The following is a 23,437-nucleotide window of genomic DNA, read 5'->3' on the forward strand; positions in this document are numbered from 1 at the left end:
TGCATGTGATGACCCCCCCCCCCCCCCCCCCAAAAAAAAAACAAAACAAAAAACAACAACAACAACAAAAAAACAATAAAACTACAAAAAGATACACACACGCAAAAAAAACCAGGAGCCTCACAGAAAGAAATGCCATGATTTTCGGAAATCGTATTTCCTTCTTTTAGTTTGCAACTTCTGTTGCTGATTCTGTTTGCAAAACTGATGTGAAAATCGTTTAGTTTGGCCAAATTATTTCACTGAGCGGATTAGGTCTACTTCATGTTAGAAATGAGGAAGAGCAATTAACAAATCTACAGAAAGTGAATTTGAAATGAGCATGCTAATGGGTATTAAGATTCATCATTCAATAGAAACTCATATTCACTGTGTGGTGTCATGTGAATGTTGTAACCTGTTATCTTGTAAATTGTTTGGGTGTGCTTTGAAAAAACAGACTTAACCCAGAGATAGCTTGGTGTTAAAGTTTAACCTTAATGTTCCATAAGAGCTGATCTAATCTTGTGGTCAGATTCTTTTCTCGCACTAGGTGGTGTTACACCACTATCCATTTTTTTATTTATACAGAGATACAGAGATTAACAGCATTTCATCAATCGTTGTAACAGTGTAAAAAAATAGAAGAGATGAAGACTTTAATAATGCCAGTATACTGGGGTATTCAAAAACCTGTAATGTTTCATTTTAACTTCAGTCCTTTCAATGTTTCTCTCCTGATTGCAGCTGGAGCCCTTCAGTGTCAAACATGCACAGATCAGACGTGTTCAAGCACAGTACCGATTACATGTTCTTCAGGGAAGATGTGTGTTACAGCTACTATTTTAGGTAATCTTCTCTTCATATTATGTGATACACTTCAGTAAATTGCAAATACTGTGAGGTTATATGTACTTTTCATCAACATTAATGAACCACACTGTGAATTTGCAGCTACCTCATCTGGAAATACAACAACAGAAATCTACAAGGCATGTGCATCTTCCTCCCTGTGTCCAGCTACGGGCTCTCAGACATTTTCAGTCGACCTGGGTGTTCAAAGTGCTCTTGCATCTGCCACGTGCTGCAACACAGATAACTGCAACTCACAAACTCTGGCTGGTAAGCACAAATCAATGTGTTTTATTAAAGACACAATAACAGAAAGAGATAAGAAACAATATTCTGATATCTGCTGAAATGTTCTCTGTTGTGAATTGAAATTATGTTCTTTTCTGTTTCAGCTCCTACTCCTCAGTCAAGTAACGGCCAGCTATGTAACATTTGTTCCAACCCTTTGTGCAACACTCCAATACAATGTCAAGGAGTGGAGGACCAATGCTTTCAATCAATCAGTGAGTCTTCTTGATGTATACTTTAACAAAGATCAGCTTTAAATTCTTTTTTCTGCCTAGAATAACATTAACAAAGTTTGTTTTTTTTGGGTTTTTTTAACCAGTCACTGGAAACATTATCAAGCATTTTATCAATATTTGTAATAGATGTTACTTTGTACTTTGAATCATTAAAGATGACAATTAAGATGTGCTCATTAATCAGCTTTTGAAAGATTACAGATTTGTCCACAACGCATAAATATATTAGTTAACAAATATTCCCCAAACTGTTTTTAAAAATATTTCAATATTTGAAGCATGGAGGTATTGATTAATTTGCCACTTTTTGTCGTGACCAATCATTTGTTTAAAACAACCGCTGAAGACAAACAGACAAATGTCCATCAAAACTACAGCAAAGTAAAGAAAATACACATGAAAATATCAAGAGTAGCACTTTCATTTCTTGGAAAAATCAGTTACCTACTTTAAATGAAAACGCAGTTTACATGATGATAGAACACCCAGTGTACACTGTTCCAAAAAATAGTAATGTCAAAGTATCTTACTGTATAGTTTACAGTTTTGTACTGTATTTCTAGAATATCATTAAATTTACATAAGTAGACAGTGATTTTACATGTCAAAGGTAAAATAACTTTTAAAAAATAAATGTAGAGGTAGGAATTGCAATTAATATAAATCTCAAAGTATTCACAACATTCCTGAACAGAAATAGGCCTCTGCACCTGGGGTGAGGGTGTGGCCATGAAAACAATGTGACATGCCATTGGACGTTGGGACACATAATAACATGACGCTAAGCATCGGCCAATGAATGTGAACTAACAACCACAAGGTTGCGGGTATGGCAGCATTGTAGGAAAAAATCCTAATATAAAAGTATTTTACTGTGTATTTTACAGTAATGTTCTGTTCTTCTAGAATATCATTAAAGTCACGTAAATAGACTGTGATTTCACATTTCAAATGTAAATTAACGTTAAATCACTGTAATGTAATAAAACATAATTGTCATGATTATTAAATCTATCTGTCTGTACATATGCATATTTAGATTGTTAAAATACATTCACAAATGTATCACGATTTCACAAATATCTGTCCGTTATTTGAAAGATTGAACTGTTGAATTCAAATGTAATGCTATGGAAAAGTATATAACATGATTCCTATAAGCTTGAGTTACATCACAGTATTATTATCATTGCTATTTAGGGCGATCGTGGCTCAAGAGTTGGCAGTTTGCCTTGTGATTAGAAAGTTGCCAGTTCGCGCCCCGGCTCGAACACTCTCAGTATTGTGTCCGTGGTCAAGACTCTTCACCTACTGGTGCTGGCCAGAGGGGCCGATGGTGCGATATGGCAGCCTTGCCTCTGTCCTAGGGCATGCAACCCATTATTATTTAAACCAACTGTTAACTGTATATTTCTGTACATTTACGTATTATGATTCATATTGCCACATTCATTGACCTTGTTTATAGGTAATTTCATTGTTTGATCACGTTAAAATGTTCCTAATTTAATGTCTAAACGCACTTGGAAAAGGCAGAACCCCATGTAAGATTAGCACAACAAACTCTATTTTCATTACTGAAATTAACTGTATTTTCATGAGAAAGTTATTTTCTGTTATTTTACGGTAGTATTTTGGCGCCCCAGCTGCCGGAATATTACCGTTTTTTTAAGATGTTTTTTTTAACAGTGTAGGAACACTGTTCGTTCATAGGAAATCACTTTGGCTTCTGACATTGTGAGTACATGTTTTCAATAGCATTATTGTGAAAGTCACCAAAACAATGAGGGAAAATCAGGCTCTGTTCTTCTCTTCAATTCAAAAATGTTTACCGGTGGATGTGGTATTATGACATCAGAAATGCTGAACAAACAACTACACCCTTTAGTGGTGTTCTCAGGTTTTAGAGTACACCCAAAAGTCTCTGCAGTGAGATTTGAAGTTTCAGACTGTCAGCAAACAGAGCACATTAAAAGATGTTAAATTACTCTTTATGTGAAAGATATTTATGTTTGAAATATAGAATCAGGAAAAAAAAATCTGCTGAATTAGTTCTTTAGTAAATCACAGTTAATGATGCCACCAAAATGTTTCCAGCTTATGGCCTTGCATCTATAAATCTAAATGTTTCTTCATTATTTAACATTAAAGGTGTTCTCAGAAAATGCTACCCACTGGAGTATGGAATGCCAGGACTCCATGGAGTACTATGGAGTACATTAGATCAGCTTCTCTGACCATTTACAAACCAATAACAATGGTCAATGCTCACAACTCTACAGATGATCTACAGTGTAGCTTAATGATTTTCTTTTGACTGAGAAATAGATTATAAGCTCTAAATAAAAAAAGTAATACAATATATTTGATAATAAATTACTGTGACAGGTGTGTTAGGGCATAAAAAAGAAAAACATTTTCAATTATAATGCTCTGAGTACTTTTTTTGATGGTCACTGGCTACTACACAGTCATGTTTGTCTTATGATATGTTTTATGGTTACAGTTCGCATGTGAAAATGAAAGATTCTGAACCTCAAATTACCCTGATGCATCAATAGTGTTACACGCAACAGTTAGAGCACGAAAAAGGCCAACTATAAAACTGCTGTATGAATGTGTGTGTGAACTGGTAAAAGAGTTGTAGTCAATATTGCCTCGAGGGCTTTGTTAAAGCAGAGAACAGCAATAAATTTATCAGTTCTTTTACCATTTGACATCTCTTTTAACTTGCCCAGTGGCACTGAACCACATAATATAATAAATTAAACTGAATCTCAGCAAATTGATTTTTAAGATCGCAAAAGGTTGATTCTGTTCATCAGGACATAACATTTTCAGTGGAAGAAACATTTTGTCAGTCATCCTTAATGATCAAGGAACTGACCTCACAGCCCATTGTTCATTCAGTAGGCTAGTTACTGTCATTGTGCAAATGTACTGTTTATAAGGTTGGGGAAACCTGCAGTCAGCTGGGACTGAAGAAGTAACTTGGATCAGTGACAAAACATTTCCCCCACTCCCACTTACTTACTTGAATGATTGAACATGCATCAAGTGATTTTTAAGATGTTCTGAGTAATGCTTTAAATATGAAGCTATATCATAACATCATAACATAAAAATAACTGAAATTGTTCAAACTCTGATTTTTGATCTGCAGTGAACGACGGTGTCAACACTTTCCCAGCTCACGGCTGTGCGTCTACAAGCCTGTGTGCAGCTGCCTCAAGCCTGGGTTCCCTACCTTTCATGCAGAATGTCAGTACCATAATAAGTGGACCAGTCTGTACTTTGCCCACAACAACTGCAGCACCAACCACAAAAACAGCTGCTCCAACCACAACCACAGCTACACCAACCACGACAACAGGTGCTCCACATGGTGGTGATATACATGCCCTAAAAATTATAACATTTTAAATATAGATTCATAGTCTGTTATATGCGTGACAGTTTTTAGAGTAGGCCTCCATGGTTTAATTATCCTTAATACATTAACCTTAAATTAACTCTAATTTAGTGTTTCCTATCCATTTTTTATTTATTTATACAGAGATACAGAGATTAACAGCATTTCATCAATCTTTGTAACAGTGTAAAAAAATAGAAGAGATGAAGACTTTAATAATGCCAGTATACTGGGGTATTCAAAAACCTGTAATGTTTCATTTTAACTTCAGTCCTTTCAATGTTTCGCTCCTGATTGCAGCTGGAGCCCTTCAGTGTCAAACATGCACAGATCAGACGTGTTCAAGCACAGTACCGATTACATGTTCTTCAGGGAAGATGTGTGTTACAGCTACTATTTTAGGTAATCTTCTCTTCATATTATGTGATACACTTCAGTAAATTGCAAATACTGTGAGGTTATATGTACTTTTCATCAACATTAATGAACCACACTGTGAATTTGCAGCTACCTCATCTGGAAATACAACAACAGAAATCTACAAGGCATGTGCATCTTCCTCCCTGTGTCCAGCTACGGGCTCTCAGACATTTTCAGTCGACCTGGGTGTTCAAAGTGCTCTTGCATCTGCCACGTGCTGCAACACAGATAACTGCAACTCACAAACTCTGGCTGGTAAGCACAAATCAATGTGTTTTATTAAAGACACAATAACAGAAAGAGATAAGAAACAATATTCTGATTAGAGATGGACCGATCCGATATTACGTATCGGTATCGGTCCGATACTGACCTAAATTACTGGATCGGATATCGGAGAAAAATAAAAAATGTAATCCGATCCATTAAATATCACGAAAGCACCTCACAAAACTTGCAACACGGTGTAACTCACCTCAGAACGTTAGCACGTCGGAGCAGTATGCATCACGTGATAGAGCGGCTGTGGCATGCGGGACCTGTCGGTGGTCTGGATAGCATTTGGAGCTTCGCTAGCAACCCGGCATTTCATCTCCGACAAAGTTATCCCCGAGAGAAGTACAGCAAGTGTGTAAGTCCATCTCTGAATGTTTGTAAAGCATTCCTGCGTTAAGCTTAACAAACGATATATGGAGCGACTGCCTCTTCTTGCTGCTACTTCAATCATGAAACTGCTTAACGATCAGCTGATCGGCTTTTCTGTCGGGAGTACATCTCTCTAGTTTGCTTTTGGCCCACTTTGCACCAGAAAGAGGAAACCAGCGGCTGAACAACAGCAGCACGTTTAAGCTCTATAAGCTGTTGTTAGAATTTATTTAATATTACTTTCTACTCCAGGATCTTTTTCTACGTAGCTGACGGCTGGTAACTGTGCAGGGGCGGATCTAGCAAAGTTTAGCCAGGGGGGCCGATAGGGCATTAACAGGGAAAAGGGGGCACAAAGACATACTTTTCTTTCTTATTCTCATTTAAAATGTCTAGCTTTTAATAAATAATTATCTGACAGCCAAAGTTTTAATTTGATGCAAAATGAATAGAAGTCCATTACTGTATATAGTAACTATTAAGTCTAATATATATATATATATATATATATATATATATATATATACCCTAGTAAGCTATAGTACTTTTTCCTTTGTGAAGGTACCATCTGTGCAGTCTGCAATTTTGTTGAAGAAAGATGTTGAATCTATTTAATATTTCTTGAAAAATAATTGATTTCTGTGCATTTTTTTTTCCACACTGCATCAAATTAAGGTTGATTACGTCGATTAAGCATCATGAGGTGGAGCGTGAGGGGTGGTTCCCTATTTTTTATTTATTTATTTTTGTTGTTGCTGGGAGTTGGAACCCTATTAGTTAGGTTGCTTAATATTTATGCTAAGTACTCTTTAAAATACCAGAATAGTGTTGAAAACACGCAGTTCTTTGAATCTTTGGGCTGAAGGAAGGACAATACTCGGTGTATAAATGCTCAATCAACAATCATTTATTTCCATACAATTCAACAATAAGAGCATTACAACGTCCGGACGGGAGAGATGCTACCAGAGGGTCAGGCACATGTCTCAAAATGGTGACGGGTTGCTCAGCTTTTTATAGTCTCTAGTGGCCCCCAGCTAGTCGTAAAAGCCAAAACATCACATTTTTTCTCTGTTACAGCGCCTAAGTTATGACCTCGGCAGTTGTTTCTCTGCTTTCTGTAAGGTGGGGGTGTGGAATGTGGTCTGTCTATCTCTCCTGTCTTTAGACACAGAGTCTCCTGCTTACAACCTTCTTTTCATGATTCAACAATTAAGCATGTCAAGAAAACAGTGTAACACATTCCCAGCAGATCAAGGATACAGAGTGATGCACATTTATCTAATGAACTAATATGTGAATATGTTCTGTTAACTCAAAAGTATAATGAGAACTAAACTACATACAGATCACACACTCTATTTTAAAGGGTATAATATGATCTACAGCAGTATTCTAATTCAACTACTTTGATTACATATATAAGGTAACATATAATAACAGAATAATATCACAATACCCTCTTTTGATCTCTCATTAAAGAGATCACTAATAACAAGCACTTCAGCGTTGCAAGGTCCAGGTTTTCTTGATCCTGAGGCCCTCTGTCCCCCTTTAACGGGTGGACCATATGGGGGATGACCTCTGTGTTCACGCAGTTCAGATGCAAGCAAAGTTAGATTTACAACCATAACAGCAGTTACAGATGACACTCCCATCACTCCCCATTTTCCCACAGCTTTATTTTGGTGCTCCAGTTTTCCACTCCCATTTTAATGCCCCCTTATACCTTTCAAATGTACTTAGACTAGAACCTCTGTCTAAGGAGCTTTTAACCTTTATTTTTATTGCTGCAGCTACCAGTGTCTTCCAGTTGGGTGATTCTCAGCTTCTTTCTTCGACCTCCGGGGTTAGACCACCCTTTAGTCATTGCACAGTTCTGGGGATTATTCTGTCCCGATTTCAAACAAGGATCTGTGTGTTTTGGGTTCACCGGCGTGTCCCCCTTTCTGCCAAGAGCCTCTCGAACCTCGTTGGTCTGGTGTTCCTGGTTTTCGCCAACCCCTTCATGGTTATTGCTGTGTTTGTGGGATCCATCTTCTCCAGGAGCCCAAACGTCATGACACTTGACCCCAGTTGCTGTCTCGGCAGTCCCTACATCTGTCCCTGCTGTGAAGGGTCCTCACATCTCCGGGTCCCCGTCTGGTGTCTGTTCCTTTCTCTGCAAGAGACAGAAAACCAAAACACCTCTCTCCCTAGCCTTGATAATCTAATATTGTTATCCATTGTTGTTCTAACGATTCAAATTTGGTTTAAAATATTATGTTCAGGACCTATTCTAATCATAATCTATGTGTGTGTAAAAGAAATCAAAAATTAGTGAACCCTTTCTAAGTCTAACACATTATAAGCTTAAGTTTTACCATAGCTAAATTATTAAACACAAAAATAAACTCATAGAAATTTTCATATCACCATTGTTTGATGTTCAAACTCAACTCCCCCTTTTTGACACACTCCCATGTGTCAATTCATTGGAGCTAGACAATTAAAAGAGAAGGTTAGTGACATCATATCTCAGAAAGTATCAGAAATTCTTCTCTCGAGTACCGTTGCTCCAGCCTTGTCATCCCTGAGGATCTTCGATCCCGAAAATGTCCCTTCTCCTCATGTAATAAAGTCTGTCATCCTTCCATGCCCTGGTAACTGGTCCATCCAGAGCTGTAACATTTTGAAATGTACATACAACAAGCCAAACTACACCTTGGTCACACCAACCCTTTTCTGCCCCGAAGATGTCCAATGCCATCCTAGTATGGACTGTCAAAAGTGGCTTTAACGCTGACTATCCTGACAATCCATTTTATAACGTTTCCTGGTCAGATTTGCCAATCTCTGCACCAGGGTTTTAAACTTTTCGCCATTTCCATTAGTTGTTATTTTTATTTAGTTTCGACTCCAGATTTTCAATTTTTACCAGTTGTAATTAGTTTTTACCAATTCCTTGCTAGTTTAGTCTAGTTTTTATTTTCTGAAAATCCTTAGTTTCAATTTAGTTTTATTTGTGTTTTGCAAAAATTAAGTGTAACAAAATCCCAGTTCCATCATATCAGTCATGCTCTTCTGGTTATCCTTGGGTGTTGAGACTAATAACTATTTACTCTTGCCGCACCGAGTGGTCCTAATTTTGGTTCAAGTGAATTGATAATCTTTTGAAGGCGATTGTTTCACACCTTTATTTAGATGTCCCAGTCCTGTTGTCTCGGGATACATCACGCTGCCTTATCTGGGGTTAGCTGTTTTCTGGGGATGCGGGTTGAGTGGGTGAGCTCTTCAAGGAGGGGGAGTGTGCTCCCCCTGATGAGGTCTTCTAGGTAAGCTAGGTTAGCCTTCTTGTGTGAGCTTTTCAAGTGCACTTTAAGGTTAGTGGGACTTTTAGTTTTATAAATGTCCCTCATGACCCCCTGATGACCCAGTATTTCATTTTTGCACACTGTAGTACACATTTTAGTTTTTGCTTGTAGCTCGCATACTCTACTTGCCACTCCTCTAAGTCCTGATGTTTCTTAGAGAGGGCAACAGTACCTTTAAAATTATATCACACGTGTGGGGGTGTGGCCTTGCCAATTGTTTTGCCCACCTTTTCAAAATGGCTGGCGTGCCCACAAGCACATTTCATGGAAAAAGAAAGGTAAGCTTGATATTTACATTTAAAATGTTTTGTTAAACTCAGATTTTTATTCTATTCTTTTTGCAAGTACCCCTCCTCGGTGGCGAGAAACTGTTGGTGTGGTCAAGTGGGTGCTCTGGAAACAAACGCTCAGGACAGAACAGTTATCAGTCATGTACTTCCTACAAATTTTGCATATGTTTTATTTCATATTGATCCTCTGAGTGTAATGGTACATTTTAATTTGAATTTATCCAAACTAAACACAATATTTTCTTTATTTACTTTGCTCTTGTTCTTTTTCAGTACCACATCCTATCAAATGTCCCTGTCGATTATATTCTACATTTAATAACTTACTATTTCAAGTGAGAACCTAAATCACGTGGACCAATGTTTATTATTGCATATCTCTATTCTGAATGTGGCCAGTCATTCATAGGTATTGTTCAATTTTGGCGATTTTCCTCTATAAAATTTAATTGACTTTTTACAGTGGCCTGCTATGGTTAATAATAACATATTCCAGTCATGAGTGATATCAATAGTTATCTCCACTGTAGCATTTGGCATTCCCAATAATATAACATGATACCTTAATCAAAACACAGCTAATATAGCACAGTTTTCTTAATGCAAACATCAGTAACTCAAAATCAGCAACCACAGTGTTAAGTCTGCAGTTCATACTTATGTGAAGCTAGAGTCTCCTCCTCCAGTCTCTCTTATCCTCCTGCTCCTGAAAAAACAAAACAAAACAAAGCGAAGCATCCACCCTTCTCTTGTCGGCTGGGTGAATTGTTTATGAATTGTTTATTGGCATTTACTAATCCTAAAGTGGGTGCAGTCATTGTCTCAGTATCAAGTCAGTCAAAGCTTTTAGTCGTCAGTCCATCACAGTCCATTCGCATGCATACCTCCATACACATTCATACCAGATGTTGCTGATAATGGAGTCTCCCGCGCAACCTATTCGAGCCTCCATCACCAGCAAGATGACGTCATCATTTTAAAGGAAAACAATTCCTTGTTGTTTTTTGGGCCGGATTGACTCGGTGCAATCCTTTTAGATCAGTGTTCCCTATAAGTGAATTTCTCCCAAGCCAATTACAATCATGGAGAAGCACACTTTGCAACTGTTTACAGTAATAATATTTTATAGCGCTTTAAATTTCAATCTTTCAGGCCTTGTTTAAAGAGCTGATTGTTAAATCATGAACTCACAAAATATCAACATATCACCACCGGTGGATCACACCTCTCAGATGTTTTTTCTCCAGTGCACTGTAACAAAAACGAAAACAGACATAACCAACAAAATACTACTAAAATAACACAAACTAGGGCCCGTTGCAGACATGTCCAAGCATAAAACTATCCCTCTCTCGCTTACGAGAAAGAACACAAGCCAAAGCTCACTGATAAAATCAAGCTAGCGCTAAACAAAACTAAACAATCAACCAGAAATTCACAGGAACATTTTGCTTCCTGCCGGGACAATATTGTGTGGGAATGAGAACCTCAGGTGCCGTAACACCTTTTGTTCCTCCTTGTATTAAAACTCAATCACAGAAAATGCCGTACTCCGACCTAAAACTTACACTATTAATTCATCATTTTCACTCTGTGCCACTGTTCCTCATCAGGGCTGTGTGAAGCACAGCAAAGAATTCAGTCAAGGCCTTGAGCCATAAACAGACATCACGCACAGACATTGTTTTCATAACCAAACTTTTTTAGACCTTATTCCTAAAATCTACATAAATGCCCTCTGGGTGACATATAACACATTCTAAGTATTTAATGGTAATCAATGGAAATCAATGGCTCCTCATAAAAATTATGCATTGGGATGTTTGTGTGCAGCATTTTGCATATCAGCATAAGCAAAGCATTCTTCATTGCATCAGCGTGTATGTGTGTGTGCGTGTGGATCACTCTTTATTGCACAAGCGTGTGCATGTGTATGTGTGTGCATCACTTCTCAGTGAATCAACATTCCCGTGTGTGTGTGTGTGTGTGTGTGTGTCATTTCTCACTCACTCAACGAGTGCACGTGTTCATGTGTGTATTTCACTTCATTCTGAATCTGTGTGTTTGGAGACGTGTGTGTGTGTGTGTGTGTGTGTGTGTGTGTGTGTGTTCATCACTTTCCTGTTCTGGTGTTCTGGGTAAACCACGGCCTGAAGCATGCCCTGGGGTCCTGCCCCCCTCCTTTTTCAGTTTGTTTGCGACCATTGCTGCTACTGCTGCTGCTCAAAATTCAGTCCGTCCTGGTTCTGACCCCAATTGGGGCAGTCCTTTCTCCAGTGTCGATGTTCACCGCAGGTGAAACCTGCATCTTCTTCTGTGTTTTTGTCCATTCTGAGGTGCCTTCTGTCCTCAGTTACTCCTCTTGTCTCGGTCACGCCCTTTTTCGCCACCCGATCATCCGTGTTGGTCCATCACTGTCCTGCACAGTGTGAATGCAAAGTTATCAAGGTCAGCATTCTTTCGCTCGGCCTTACTTTTCATTCGGGCTTGGCGGGCGTCTCGTCACAGCTCTGTCAGCTGACGCAGTCTGGGAATTTTCCCCCGTGTAGTGAAACGGGCCTTAGGTTTAGTGCTCTCCGTCTCGGCTGCATGAGATCACATTCCTGCAGGTCTGTTGACATTCTCAGGTCGTTGTTGTGGGTCCAGCTGTTGCAGCATTTGGTCAGTGTCACGTATGGGGGAGAGCAGGAGTCCAGTCAGCCTCGGCTTTCAGGGCCGGCAAAGCAGCCTGTAATTAAATATGTATAGAAAAAACAAAAACAAAACAAAACAAAAACAAACAAAAAACAAAAAACAAAAACAAACGAACAGGAAAATGATGTTGTGTTGGCTGTGTTATTCAGAGGGGAGACAATGGGGCCAGGCCCTGTGTCAGCCTTCTCTCCCCCTTTTTTTGTTTTTTGTCTCCCGATATAATCAACTCCTAACCCACCAAGTTGACAGGACAACACAGGTACATATTAAAATTCTTAAGATCATGTTTAAAAGCCCAAAAAAGGAACTTTCTTTCATTCAGTAATCACTTTTATTAATCAATCAACAGAAAACATGTCACAATTTGAATCTTTTAACCACTAAATTTGTTGCGTCTTGCCTGGTTGGTTAGACCAGTGTTCCTTTTTTTTTTTTTTTTTTTAGTTAAATTGTTGTCCTGCAACCCAGAGGGTTTCTTTGTCAGTAATGTATAGACTTCATCATTTAAGTATGTTAATTTTTCTTTAACCTTGCTGGAAAATCTTCACGTGTTCATGAGTGTAAGCTGTTTCTTCATTGCGTGTATGTGCATTTGTATAAAAGCAGGTTAATTTTATCTTTTCTCAAACTAGGCGTTACCTTAAAAGGAGCCTTTCTCTCAGATTTCTCTGCTTGTGTGTTTTTGTTTCACCTTTTTGTTGTGATGCTCCGGACGCCTTCCCAACCTCCACAAGTCCGTTGGCCCCAATTTTATGTGTTAAAACTTCTCTTAATTTCTCCTCTAATTCTCTCCTCGCTGCTGTCTTTTTCACAGCTGCTGATTCGTGCTGGGTGTGGTTCCCATTACCTATAATTTTGCTTCGGCCGCTGTGCTTGTGGGGGCAGTTGGTCCAGGTCCGCAGCTTCCTGTATTAACACACTAAGAGATTTATTTAATTTCATTTTCATCACTGTTAAACAGATAAGCAGGCAACACGCCTACCTTGACAGCGTAAACTGTACGCCAGTCTCCCAACACATTCCTCTCTGTACTCCTCCATAATTCTCCACTGCACACCTCTTACTATCTCTCCTTTTTATTTTTATTACACCACAGAGTAATACACCCAATTATGCCCGTCTATCTCCATGTGGCTCCAAATTCCCTCTTTATTTTAATTTCACACTCGTCAGGGGACAGGCACACAACAATTTCAACCACTGAAACGAGGAATTCAACCTTTTTATATTTCTTTACTAATCTAGACTCAACGTTTGTTCGCAAAATGTGTCTTGTTCTAGTCCGGAAATAAATGTGAACCCGTGATTACACGGCCGTTCCAGTGTTATTTCCGTAGCTATGCGGGGGCCCTCACCTCCCCAAGTCACCACCTCGGCACCCGGACAACGCCGGTCCTGGCCACGCGTCCACGGACAGGAGGGTCGCCACTCCTAGGGCAAAGTTCCACAGGTACACTAGGCATCAACCTTTGATCCTAAAATGTGTATTTGCTCTAATGTCCTCCTAATCAAACACATCAACCGTCACTGTCACTGTGTTCACGCTTCACACTCCACACAAAAAACACACTCAGAGCGCGCCTCACTCACACTCTCACTCAGTGCGCGCTTTACCCACAAGACAGCACCCAGAGCGCGCCTCGCAGCTTCACACACACTCTCTCACCCAGAGCGCGCTTTGACACTCACACACAACACTTTTCCTCAGCGGGAATTTTACACAGAAACCTCTGAGCTCAACTATTAGATCTTCTTAAAGCACACTGCACCATAGACCAAAATACCCCTTTCTCTGCGATTATGACCGCCACCACGGGGCAAAGTCGCATCATAAAAGTGATGCTTGCATCCCCGAAGTTATACCTGACATCATAAACCAGGTGTTGCTATTTACTTAAATTTTTACTTTGTATTATGGCCGCAGCCCTTTATACTCGACTGACGCCACAAACCACCGTCAAAACCTCTATCAAATGTACTAAAACTAGCACCAACCACTACTGCACTTCACGGCCGCACCACCGGAACACGCCGTATCATAAACCAAACCTACGGACGTGTTTCGCTCTCGCGTTGCCAGCGTCCAACTGCACCGTGAAGCCAGTATCTGCTTGTCCTTAAATCAACTTCTATTTCATAGCCGGCAAAAGCCAGGACGTCACTGACACCATAAACAAAATAAACAAACCTCGACTTCAATGTACTGAACTAATGGCCGCGTCTTCAGAATAAATTCTAATGTATTATTGCTACAGAAGCCAGTATTAGACAAAATTAAATGTGGAAGGTAAAGTGGCTGCATCTAGTCCAACGTAGTATGTTATTAGTATCTCGGTAGAAGCAGATTACTGCAACTAGACCAACGTAGTATGTTATTAGTATCTCGGTAGAAGCAGTTTATTTAACACACTGGAATTCAGCCTCAACTTATGTTGTTAGTATCTTGCGCCAAAAACCAGACACCGACAAATTTACTGTGAAAATACATGTGACTCAGCGAACAGATTAATTTGGAAAGCCCAATATGCACATTTGGTATTTATAATACAACAGGCTGTGCTTACCTTTTTATTTTTGGACCGGTCCTCTGTTCACCTCGCCTCACGATCTCACCAAAGGTCAAATCTGCACCTCCTCAGCACACCAAAGATCCGGGTCACGGCACCAAGTTGTTGAAAACACGCAGTTCTTTGAATCTTTGGGCTGAAGGAAGGACAATACTCGGTGTATAAATGCTCAATCAACAATCATTTATTTCCATACAATTCAACAATAAGAGCATTACAACGTCCGGACGGGAGAGATGCTACCAGAGGGTCAGGCACATGTCTCAAAATGGTGACGGGTTGCTCAGCTTTTTATAGTCTCTAGTGGCCCCCAGCTAGTCGTAAAAGCCAAAACATCACATTTTTTCTCTGTTACAGCGCCTAAGTTATGACCTCGGCAGTTGTTTCTCTGCTTTCTGTAAGGTGGGGGTGTGGAATGTGGTCTGTCTATCTCTCCTGTCTTTAGACACAGAGTCTCCTGCTTACAACCTTCTTTTCATGATTCAACAATTAAGCATGTCAAGAAAACAGTGTAACACATTCCCAGCAGATCAAGGATACAGAGTGATGCACATTTATCTAATGAACTAATATGTGAATATGTTCTGTTAACTCAAAAGTATAATGAGAACTAAACTACATACAGATCACACACTCTATTTTAAAGGGTATAATATGATCTACAGCAGTATTCTAATTCAACTACTTTGATTACATATATAAGGTAACATATAATAACAGAATAATATCACAATAGGGAGGATGGTGTAGGTTTAAGTTTATTAGATTGATCAGTATTGCTGAACTATGAAATATTTTTTTTGGATACAGGTTTAACAGAATAGCTTTAGTGTAGTTGTTGTTTTAAACTTGAGTATGAACTTATACAAAATGCAGCAAGATATTTAAAAAACAGTTTTGTTGATTAAAAAACACTATATCGGATTCATATCGGTATCGGCAGATATCCAAATTTATGATATCGGTATCGGACATAAAAAAGTGGTATCGTGCCATCTCTAATTCTGATATCTGCTGAAATGTTCTCTGTTGTGAATTGAAATTATGTTCTTTTCTGTTTCAGCTCCTACTCCTCAGTCAAGTAACGGCCAGCTATGTAACATTTGTTCCAACCCTTTGTGCAACACTCCAATACAATGTCAAGGAGTGGAGGACCAATGCTTTCAATCAACGAGTGAGTCTTCATCATTTTATTTCAAAAAAGATAATCTTAAAATTATTTTTTCTGCCTAAAATAACTTCAGCGAACATTCTTTTTATAAAAGGAATGTTGGTTGAATTTATTTTAACAGCCAATGGAAGAAATACTGATAAAAAGCATTTTATCAGATAAAAAGCATTTTATCAGTATTTCTAAAAAAGATTATTTTGAAGTTTAAATCTTTAAAGATGACTATCAACATTTGATCTTTAATCACTTTATTAAATTTTACAGATTTAACTGCAACACAGATATATTAGTTAGCAAATAATCCCCAAACTGTTTTAAAAAATATTGTAATATTTCTAGTATGGAAGTATGGATTAATCTGACAGTTATTGTCATGACTAATTATTTGTTTAACACAGCAGCTGAAGAACTAAATAAATGTCCATCAAAACAAGAACCAAGGAAAGAAAATACACACGAAAATATCAAGAGTAGCACTTTGATTTCTTGTTGATGGAAAAATCAGTTAACTGCTCTTATCAATTATACGTTCTTTTACCATTTGACATGTCTTATCACTTGCCAAGTGGCATTTAACTACAAATAAAACTGAAACGGTATATCAGCAAACAGGTTTTTAAGATGTTTTGAGTAATGCTTTAAAAATAAAGCTATATCATGACATCATAACATAAAAATATCTGTAATTTTTCAAACTGTTTCACCTGCAGTGAACGACGGCACCAAGACTTTTCCAGCTTATGGCTGTGCATCTACAAACTTGTGTGCAGCTGCTTCAGGCCTACATTTTCTACCTTTCATGCAGAATGTTGGTACCATAACAAGTGGACCAACCTGTACTTCACCCACAACAACTGCAGCACCGACCACAGCAAGAACTGAGGCACCAACAACAACAACAGCTGATGCAACCACATCCACAGCGGCACCAACCACGACAGCAGCAGCTCCAACCACAACAACACTTACTCCGACAATGACAACAGCTGCACCACTTACAACTATTACAACACCAAGCACAACTGCAACAGCACAAACAACAACAACTGTGTCACCAACAACAACAGGTGCTGCAAGTACGACATCTAAGACACCAGCAACAACGTTGGTCGCATCAACCACATCAAACGTTGCTCCAACCACAATAACAACTGCTCAAACAACAACAGCTGCTCCTACCACAACTGCAGTGGCACAAACCACAACAACTGTGTCATCAACAACAACAGGTCCTGCAACTACAACATCTAAGGCACCAAGTACAACTGCCGTGACATCAACCACAACGACAGGTGCTCCAACCACTATAACAACTGCTCAAACAACGACAAAGGCTGTTTCAACCACAACCGCAGTGGCACCAACCACAACTGCAGCAGCACAAACCACAACAACTGTGTCACTAACAACGACAACAGGTGCTGCAACTACAACATCTAAGGCACAAACTACAACCGCAGTGGCACCAACCACAACTGCAGCAGCACAAACCACAACAACTGTGTCACCAACAACAACAACAGGTCCTGCAACCACGTCCTCAGCGGCACCAAACACAACAAAAGTTAGTCCGACAATGACAACAGCTGCACCACTTACAACTATTACAACACCAAGCACAACTACAACAGCACAAACCACAAAAACTGTGTCACCAACAACAACAGGTGCTGCAACTACGACATCTAAGGCACCAACTACAACTGCCGTAACATCAGCCACAACGACAGGTGCTCCAACCACTATAACAACTGCTCAAACAACAACAACAGCTGTTTCAACCACAACCGTAGTGGCACCAACCACAACTGCAGCAGCACAAACCACAACAACTGTGTCACCAACAACGACAACAAGTGCTGCAAGTACGACATCTAAGACACCAGCAACAACGTTGGTCGCATCAACCACATCAAACGTTGCTCCAACCACAATAACAACTGCTCAAACAACAACAGCTGCTCCTACCACAACTGCAGTGGCACAAACCACAACAACTGTGTCATCAACAACAACAGGTCCTGCAACTACAACATCTAAGGCACCAAGTACAACTGCCGTGACATCAACCACAACGACAGGTGCTCCAACCACTATAACAACTGCTCAAACAACGACAAAGGCTGTTTCAACCACAACCGCAGTGGCACCAACCACAACTGCAGCAGCACAAACCACAACAACTGTGTCACTAACAACGACAACAGGTGCTGCAACTACAACATCTAAGGCACAAACTACAACCGCAGTGGCACCAACCACAACTGCAGCAGCACAAACCACAACAACTGTGTCACCAACAACAACAACAGGTCCTGCAACCACGTCCTCAGCGGCACCAAACACAACAAAAGTTAGTCCGACAATGACAACAGCTGCACCACTTACAACTATTACAACACCAAGCACAACTACAACAGCACAAACCACAAAAACTGTGTCACCAACAACAACAGGTGCTGCAACTACGACATCTAAGGCACCAACTACAACTGCCGTAACATCAGCCACAACGACAGGTGCTCCAACCACTATAACAACTGCTCAAACAACAACAACAGCTGTTTCAACCACAACCGTAGTGGCACCAACCACAACTGCAGCAGCACAAACCACAACAACTGTGTCACCAACAACGACAACAAGTGCTGCAAGTACGACATCTAAGACACCAGCAACAACGTTGGTCGCATCAACCACATCAAACGTTGCTCCAACCACAATAACAACTGCTCAAACAACAACAGCTACTCCTACCACAACTGCAGTTGCACAAGCCACAACAACTGTGTCACCAACAACAACAGGTCCTGCAACTACAACATCTAAGGCACCAAGTACAACTGCCGTGACATCAACCACAACGACAGGTGCTCCAACCACTCAAACTACTGCTCAAACAACAACAACAGCTGTTCCAACCACAACCAAAACGACACAAACTACAACTGTTGTAGCACAAACCACAACAAGTGTGTCAACAGCGACGACAACAGTTGCTGCAACTACAACATCTAAGACACCAACTACAACCACAGCTGCATCAACCACAACAATAGTTGCTTCAACTACAACCCCAGCACACACCACAACAACTGTGTCACCACCAACAATAACAGGTGCTGCAACCATGACCACAGCAGCACAAACCACGACTGCAGCAGCACCAACCACTACAACAGTTACTCCAACAGCGACAACAGCTGCACCACTTACAACTATTACACCACCAAGTACAACTGCAACAGGACAAACCACAACAACTGTGTCACCAGCAACAACGACAACAGGTGCTGCAAGTACGACATCTAAGGTACCAGCAACAACCACAGCTGCATCAACCACAACCATAGCTGCTTCAACTACAACGACAGCACACACCACAACAACTGTGTCACCTCCAACAACAACAGGTGCTGCAACCACGACTGCAGCGGCACCTACTACAACCGCAGCAGCACCAACCACAACAACAGTTACTCCAACAATGACAACAGCTGCACTACTTACATCACCAAGCACAACTGCAACAGCACAAACCACAACTGTGTCACCAATAGCAACAACAGGTGTTACAACTCTGACATCTAAAGCACCAACTACAACGGCGGTGGCATCAACCACAACAACAGCTGCGCCAACCACTATAACAACTGCTCAACCAACAACAAAGGCTGTTTCAACCACAACCGCAGTGGAACCAGCCACAACTGCAGCAGCACAAACCACAACAACTGTGTCACCAACAACGAAAACAAGTGCTGCAACCACGACCACAGTGGCACCAACAACAACCACAGCAGCACTGACCACTACAACAGTTACTCCGACAACGACAACAGCTGCACTACTTACAACTATTACACCACCAAGCACAACTGCAACAACACAAACCACAACAACTGTGTCCCCAACAACAAATACAGGTGCTGCAACTATGACATCTAAGGCACCAACTACAACCGCGGTGGCATCAATCACAACAGCAGCTGCTCCAACAACAACAGGTACTGCAACCACGACCACAGCAGCACCAACCACGACCGCAGCAGCACCAACCACGACCGCAGCACCACCAACCACAACCGCAGCACCACCAACCACAACAACTGTGTCACCAACCACAACAACAGGTGCTGCAAGTACGATATCTAAGACACCAGCAACAACGTTGGTCGCATCAACCACATCAAACGTTGCTCCAACCACAATAACAACTGCTCAAACAACAACAGCTGCTCCTACTACAACTGCAGTGGCACAAACCACAACAACTGTGTCACTAACAACAACAGGTCCTGCAACTACAACATCTAAGGCACCAAGTACAACTGCCGTAACATCAACCACAACAACAGGTGCTCCAACCACTATAACAACTGCTCAAACAACAACAACAGTTGCTTCAACCACAACCAAAACGACACCAACTACAACTGTTGTAGCACAAACCACAACAAGTGTGTCAACAGCGACGACAACAGTTGCTGTAACTACAACATCTAAGGCACCAACTACAACCACAGCTGCATCAACCACAACAATAGCTGCTTCAACTACAACCCCAGCACACACCACAACAACTGTGTCACCACCAACAATAACAGGTGCTGCAACCATGACCACAGCGGCACAAACCACGACTGCAGCAGCACCAACCACTACAACAGTTACTCCGACAGCGACAACAGCTGCACTACTTACAACTATTACACCACCAAGTACAACTGCAACAGCACAAAACACAACAACTGTCTCACCAACAACGACAACAGGTGCTGCAACAACAACAGGTACTGCAACCACGACCGCAGCAGCACCAACCACAACTGCAACAGGACAAACCACAACAACTGTGTCATCAGCAACAACGACAACAGGTGCTGCAAGTACGACATCTAAGGTACCAACTACAACCGCAGTGGCATCAACCACAACAACAGCTGCACCAACGACTATAACAACTGCTCAAACAACAACAAAGGCTGTTTCAACCACAACCGCAGTGGCACCAACCACAACTGCAGCAGCACAAACAACAACAACTGTGTCACTAACAACGACAACAGGTGCTGCAACTACAACATCTAAGGCACAAACTACAACCGCAGTGGCACCAACCACAACTGCAGCAGCACAAACCACAACAACTGTGTCACCAACAACAACAACAGGTCCTGCAACCACGTCCTCAGCGGCACCAAACACAACAAAAGTTAGTCCGACAATGACAACAGCTGCACCACTTACAACTATTACAACACCAAGCACAACTACAACAGCACAAACCACAAAAACTGTGTCACCAACAACAACAGGTGCTGCAACTACGACATCTAAGGCACCAACTACAACTGCCGTAACATCAGCCACAACGACAGGTGCTCCAACCACTATAACAACTGCTCAAACAACAACAACAGCTGTTTCAACCACAACCGTAGTGGCACCAACCACAACTGCAGCAGCACAAACCACAACAACTGTGTCACCAACAACGACAACAAGTGCTGCAAGTACGACATCTAAGACACCAGCAACAACGTTGGTCGCATCAACCACATCAAACGTTGCTCCAACCACAATAACAACTGCTCAAACAACAACAGCTGCTCCTACCACAACTGCAGTGGCACAAACCACAACAACTGTGTCATCAACAACAACAGGTCCTGCAACTACAACATCTAAGGCACCAAGTACAACTGCCGTGACATCAACCACAACGACAGGTGCTCCAACCACTATAACAACTGCTCAAACAACGACAAAGGCTGTTTCAACCACAACCGCAGTGGCACCAACCACAACTGCAGCAGCACAAACCACAACAACTGTGTCACTAACAACGACAACAGGTGCTGCAACTACAACATCTAAGGCACAAACTACAACCGCAGTGGCACCAACCACAACTGCAGCAGCACAAACCACAACAACTGTGTCACCAACAACAACAACAGGTCCTGCAACCACGTCCTCAGCGGCACCAAACACAACAAAAGTTAGTCCGACAATGACAACAGCTGCACCACTTACAACTATTACAACACCAAGCACAACTACAACAGCACAAACCACAAAAACTGTGTCACCAACAACAACAGGTGCTGCAACTACGACATCTAAGGCACCAACTACAACTGCCGTAACATCAGCCACAACGACAGGTGCTCCAACCACTATAACAACTGCTCAAACAACAACAACAGCTGTTTCAACCACAACCGTAGTGGCACCAACCACAACTGCAGCAGCACAAACCACAACAACTGTGTCACCAACAACGACAACAAGTGCTGCAAGTACGACATCTAAGACACCAGCAACAACGTTGGTCGCATCAACCACATCAAACGTTGCTCCAACCACAATAACAACTGCTCAAACAACAACAGCTACTCCTACCACAACTGCAGTTGCACAAGCCACAACAACTGTGTCACCAACAACAACAGGTCCTGCAACTACAACATCTAAGGCACCAAGTACAACTGCCGTGACATCAACCACAACGACAGGTGCTCCAACCACTCAAACTACTGCTCAAACAACAACAACAGCTGTTCCAACCACAACCAAAACGACACAAACTACAACTGTTGTAGCACAAACCACAACAAGTGTGTCAACAGCGACGACAACAGTTGCTGCAACTACAACATCTAAGACACCAACTACAACCACAGCTGCATCAACCACAACAATAGTTGCTTCAACTACAACCCCAGCACACACCACAACAACTGTGTCACCACCAACAATAACAGGTGCTGCAACCATGACCACAGCAGCACAAACCACGACTGCAGCAGCACCAACCACTACAACAGTTACTCCAACAGCGACAACAGCTGCACCACTTACAACTATTACACCACCAAGTACAACTGCAACAGGACAAACCACAACAACTGTGTCACCAGCAACAACGACAACAGGTGCTGCAAGTACGACATCTAAGGTACCAGCAACAACGTTGGTCGCATCAACCACATCAAACGTTGCTCCAACCACAATAACAACTGCTCAAACAACAACAGCTGCTCCTACCACAACTGCAGTGGCACAAACCACAACAACTGTGTCACCAACAACAACAGGTCCTGCAACTACAACATTTAAGGCACCAAGTACAACTGCCGTAACATCAGCCACAACAACAGGTGCTCCAACCACTATAACAACTGCTCAAACAACAACAACAGCTGCTCCTACCACAACCAAAACAACACCAACTACAACTGTTGTAGCACAAACCACAACAAGTGTGTCAACAGCGACGACAACAGTTGCTGCAACTACAACATCTAAGGCACCAACTACAACCACAGCTGCATCAACCACAACCATAGCTGCTTCAACTACAACGACAGCACACACCACAACAACTGTGTCACCTCCAACAACAACAGGTGCTGCAACCACGACTGCAGCGGCACCTACTACAACCGCAGCAGCACCAACCACAACAACAGTTACTCCAACAATGACAACAGCTGCACTACTTACATCACCAAGCACAACTGC

General features: G+C 41.2%; 1 long non-coding RNA gene across 2 annotated transcripts; it reads right to left on the minus strand.

Moving 5' to 3' along the window:
• Window positions 1-6,717: 6,717 nt before the first annotated feature.
• On the minus strand, window positions 6,718-11,680 carry LOC309691887. 2 transcript variants are annotated; one of them, XR_014272140.1, is made up of 3 exons: window positions 10,133-11,680; window positions 8,383-8,493; window positions 6,718-8,312 (listed from the first exon to the last, which is right to left on the minus strand). It is a non-coding gene; the product is annotated as an uncharacterized lncRNA (long non-coding RNA). The 2 variants fall into 2 exon arrangements; XR_014272139.1 differs by lacking the exon at window positions 8,383-8,493.
• Window positions 11,681-23,437: the final 11,757 nt, after the last annotated feature.

This window comes from Aulonocara stuartgranti, assembly GCF_965226115.1.
Source record: "Aulonocara stuartgranti genome assembly, chromosome: 17".
Taxonomy (NCBI): Eukaryota; Metazoa; Chordata; class Actinopteri; order Cichliformes; family Cichlidae; genus Aulonocara; species Aulonocara stuartgranti.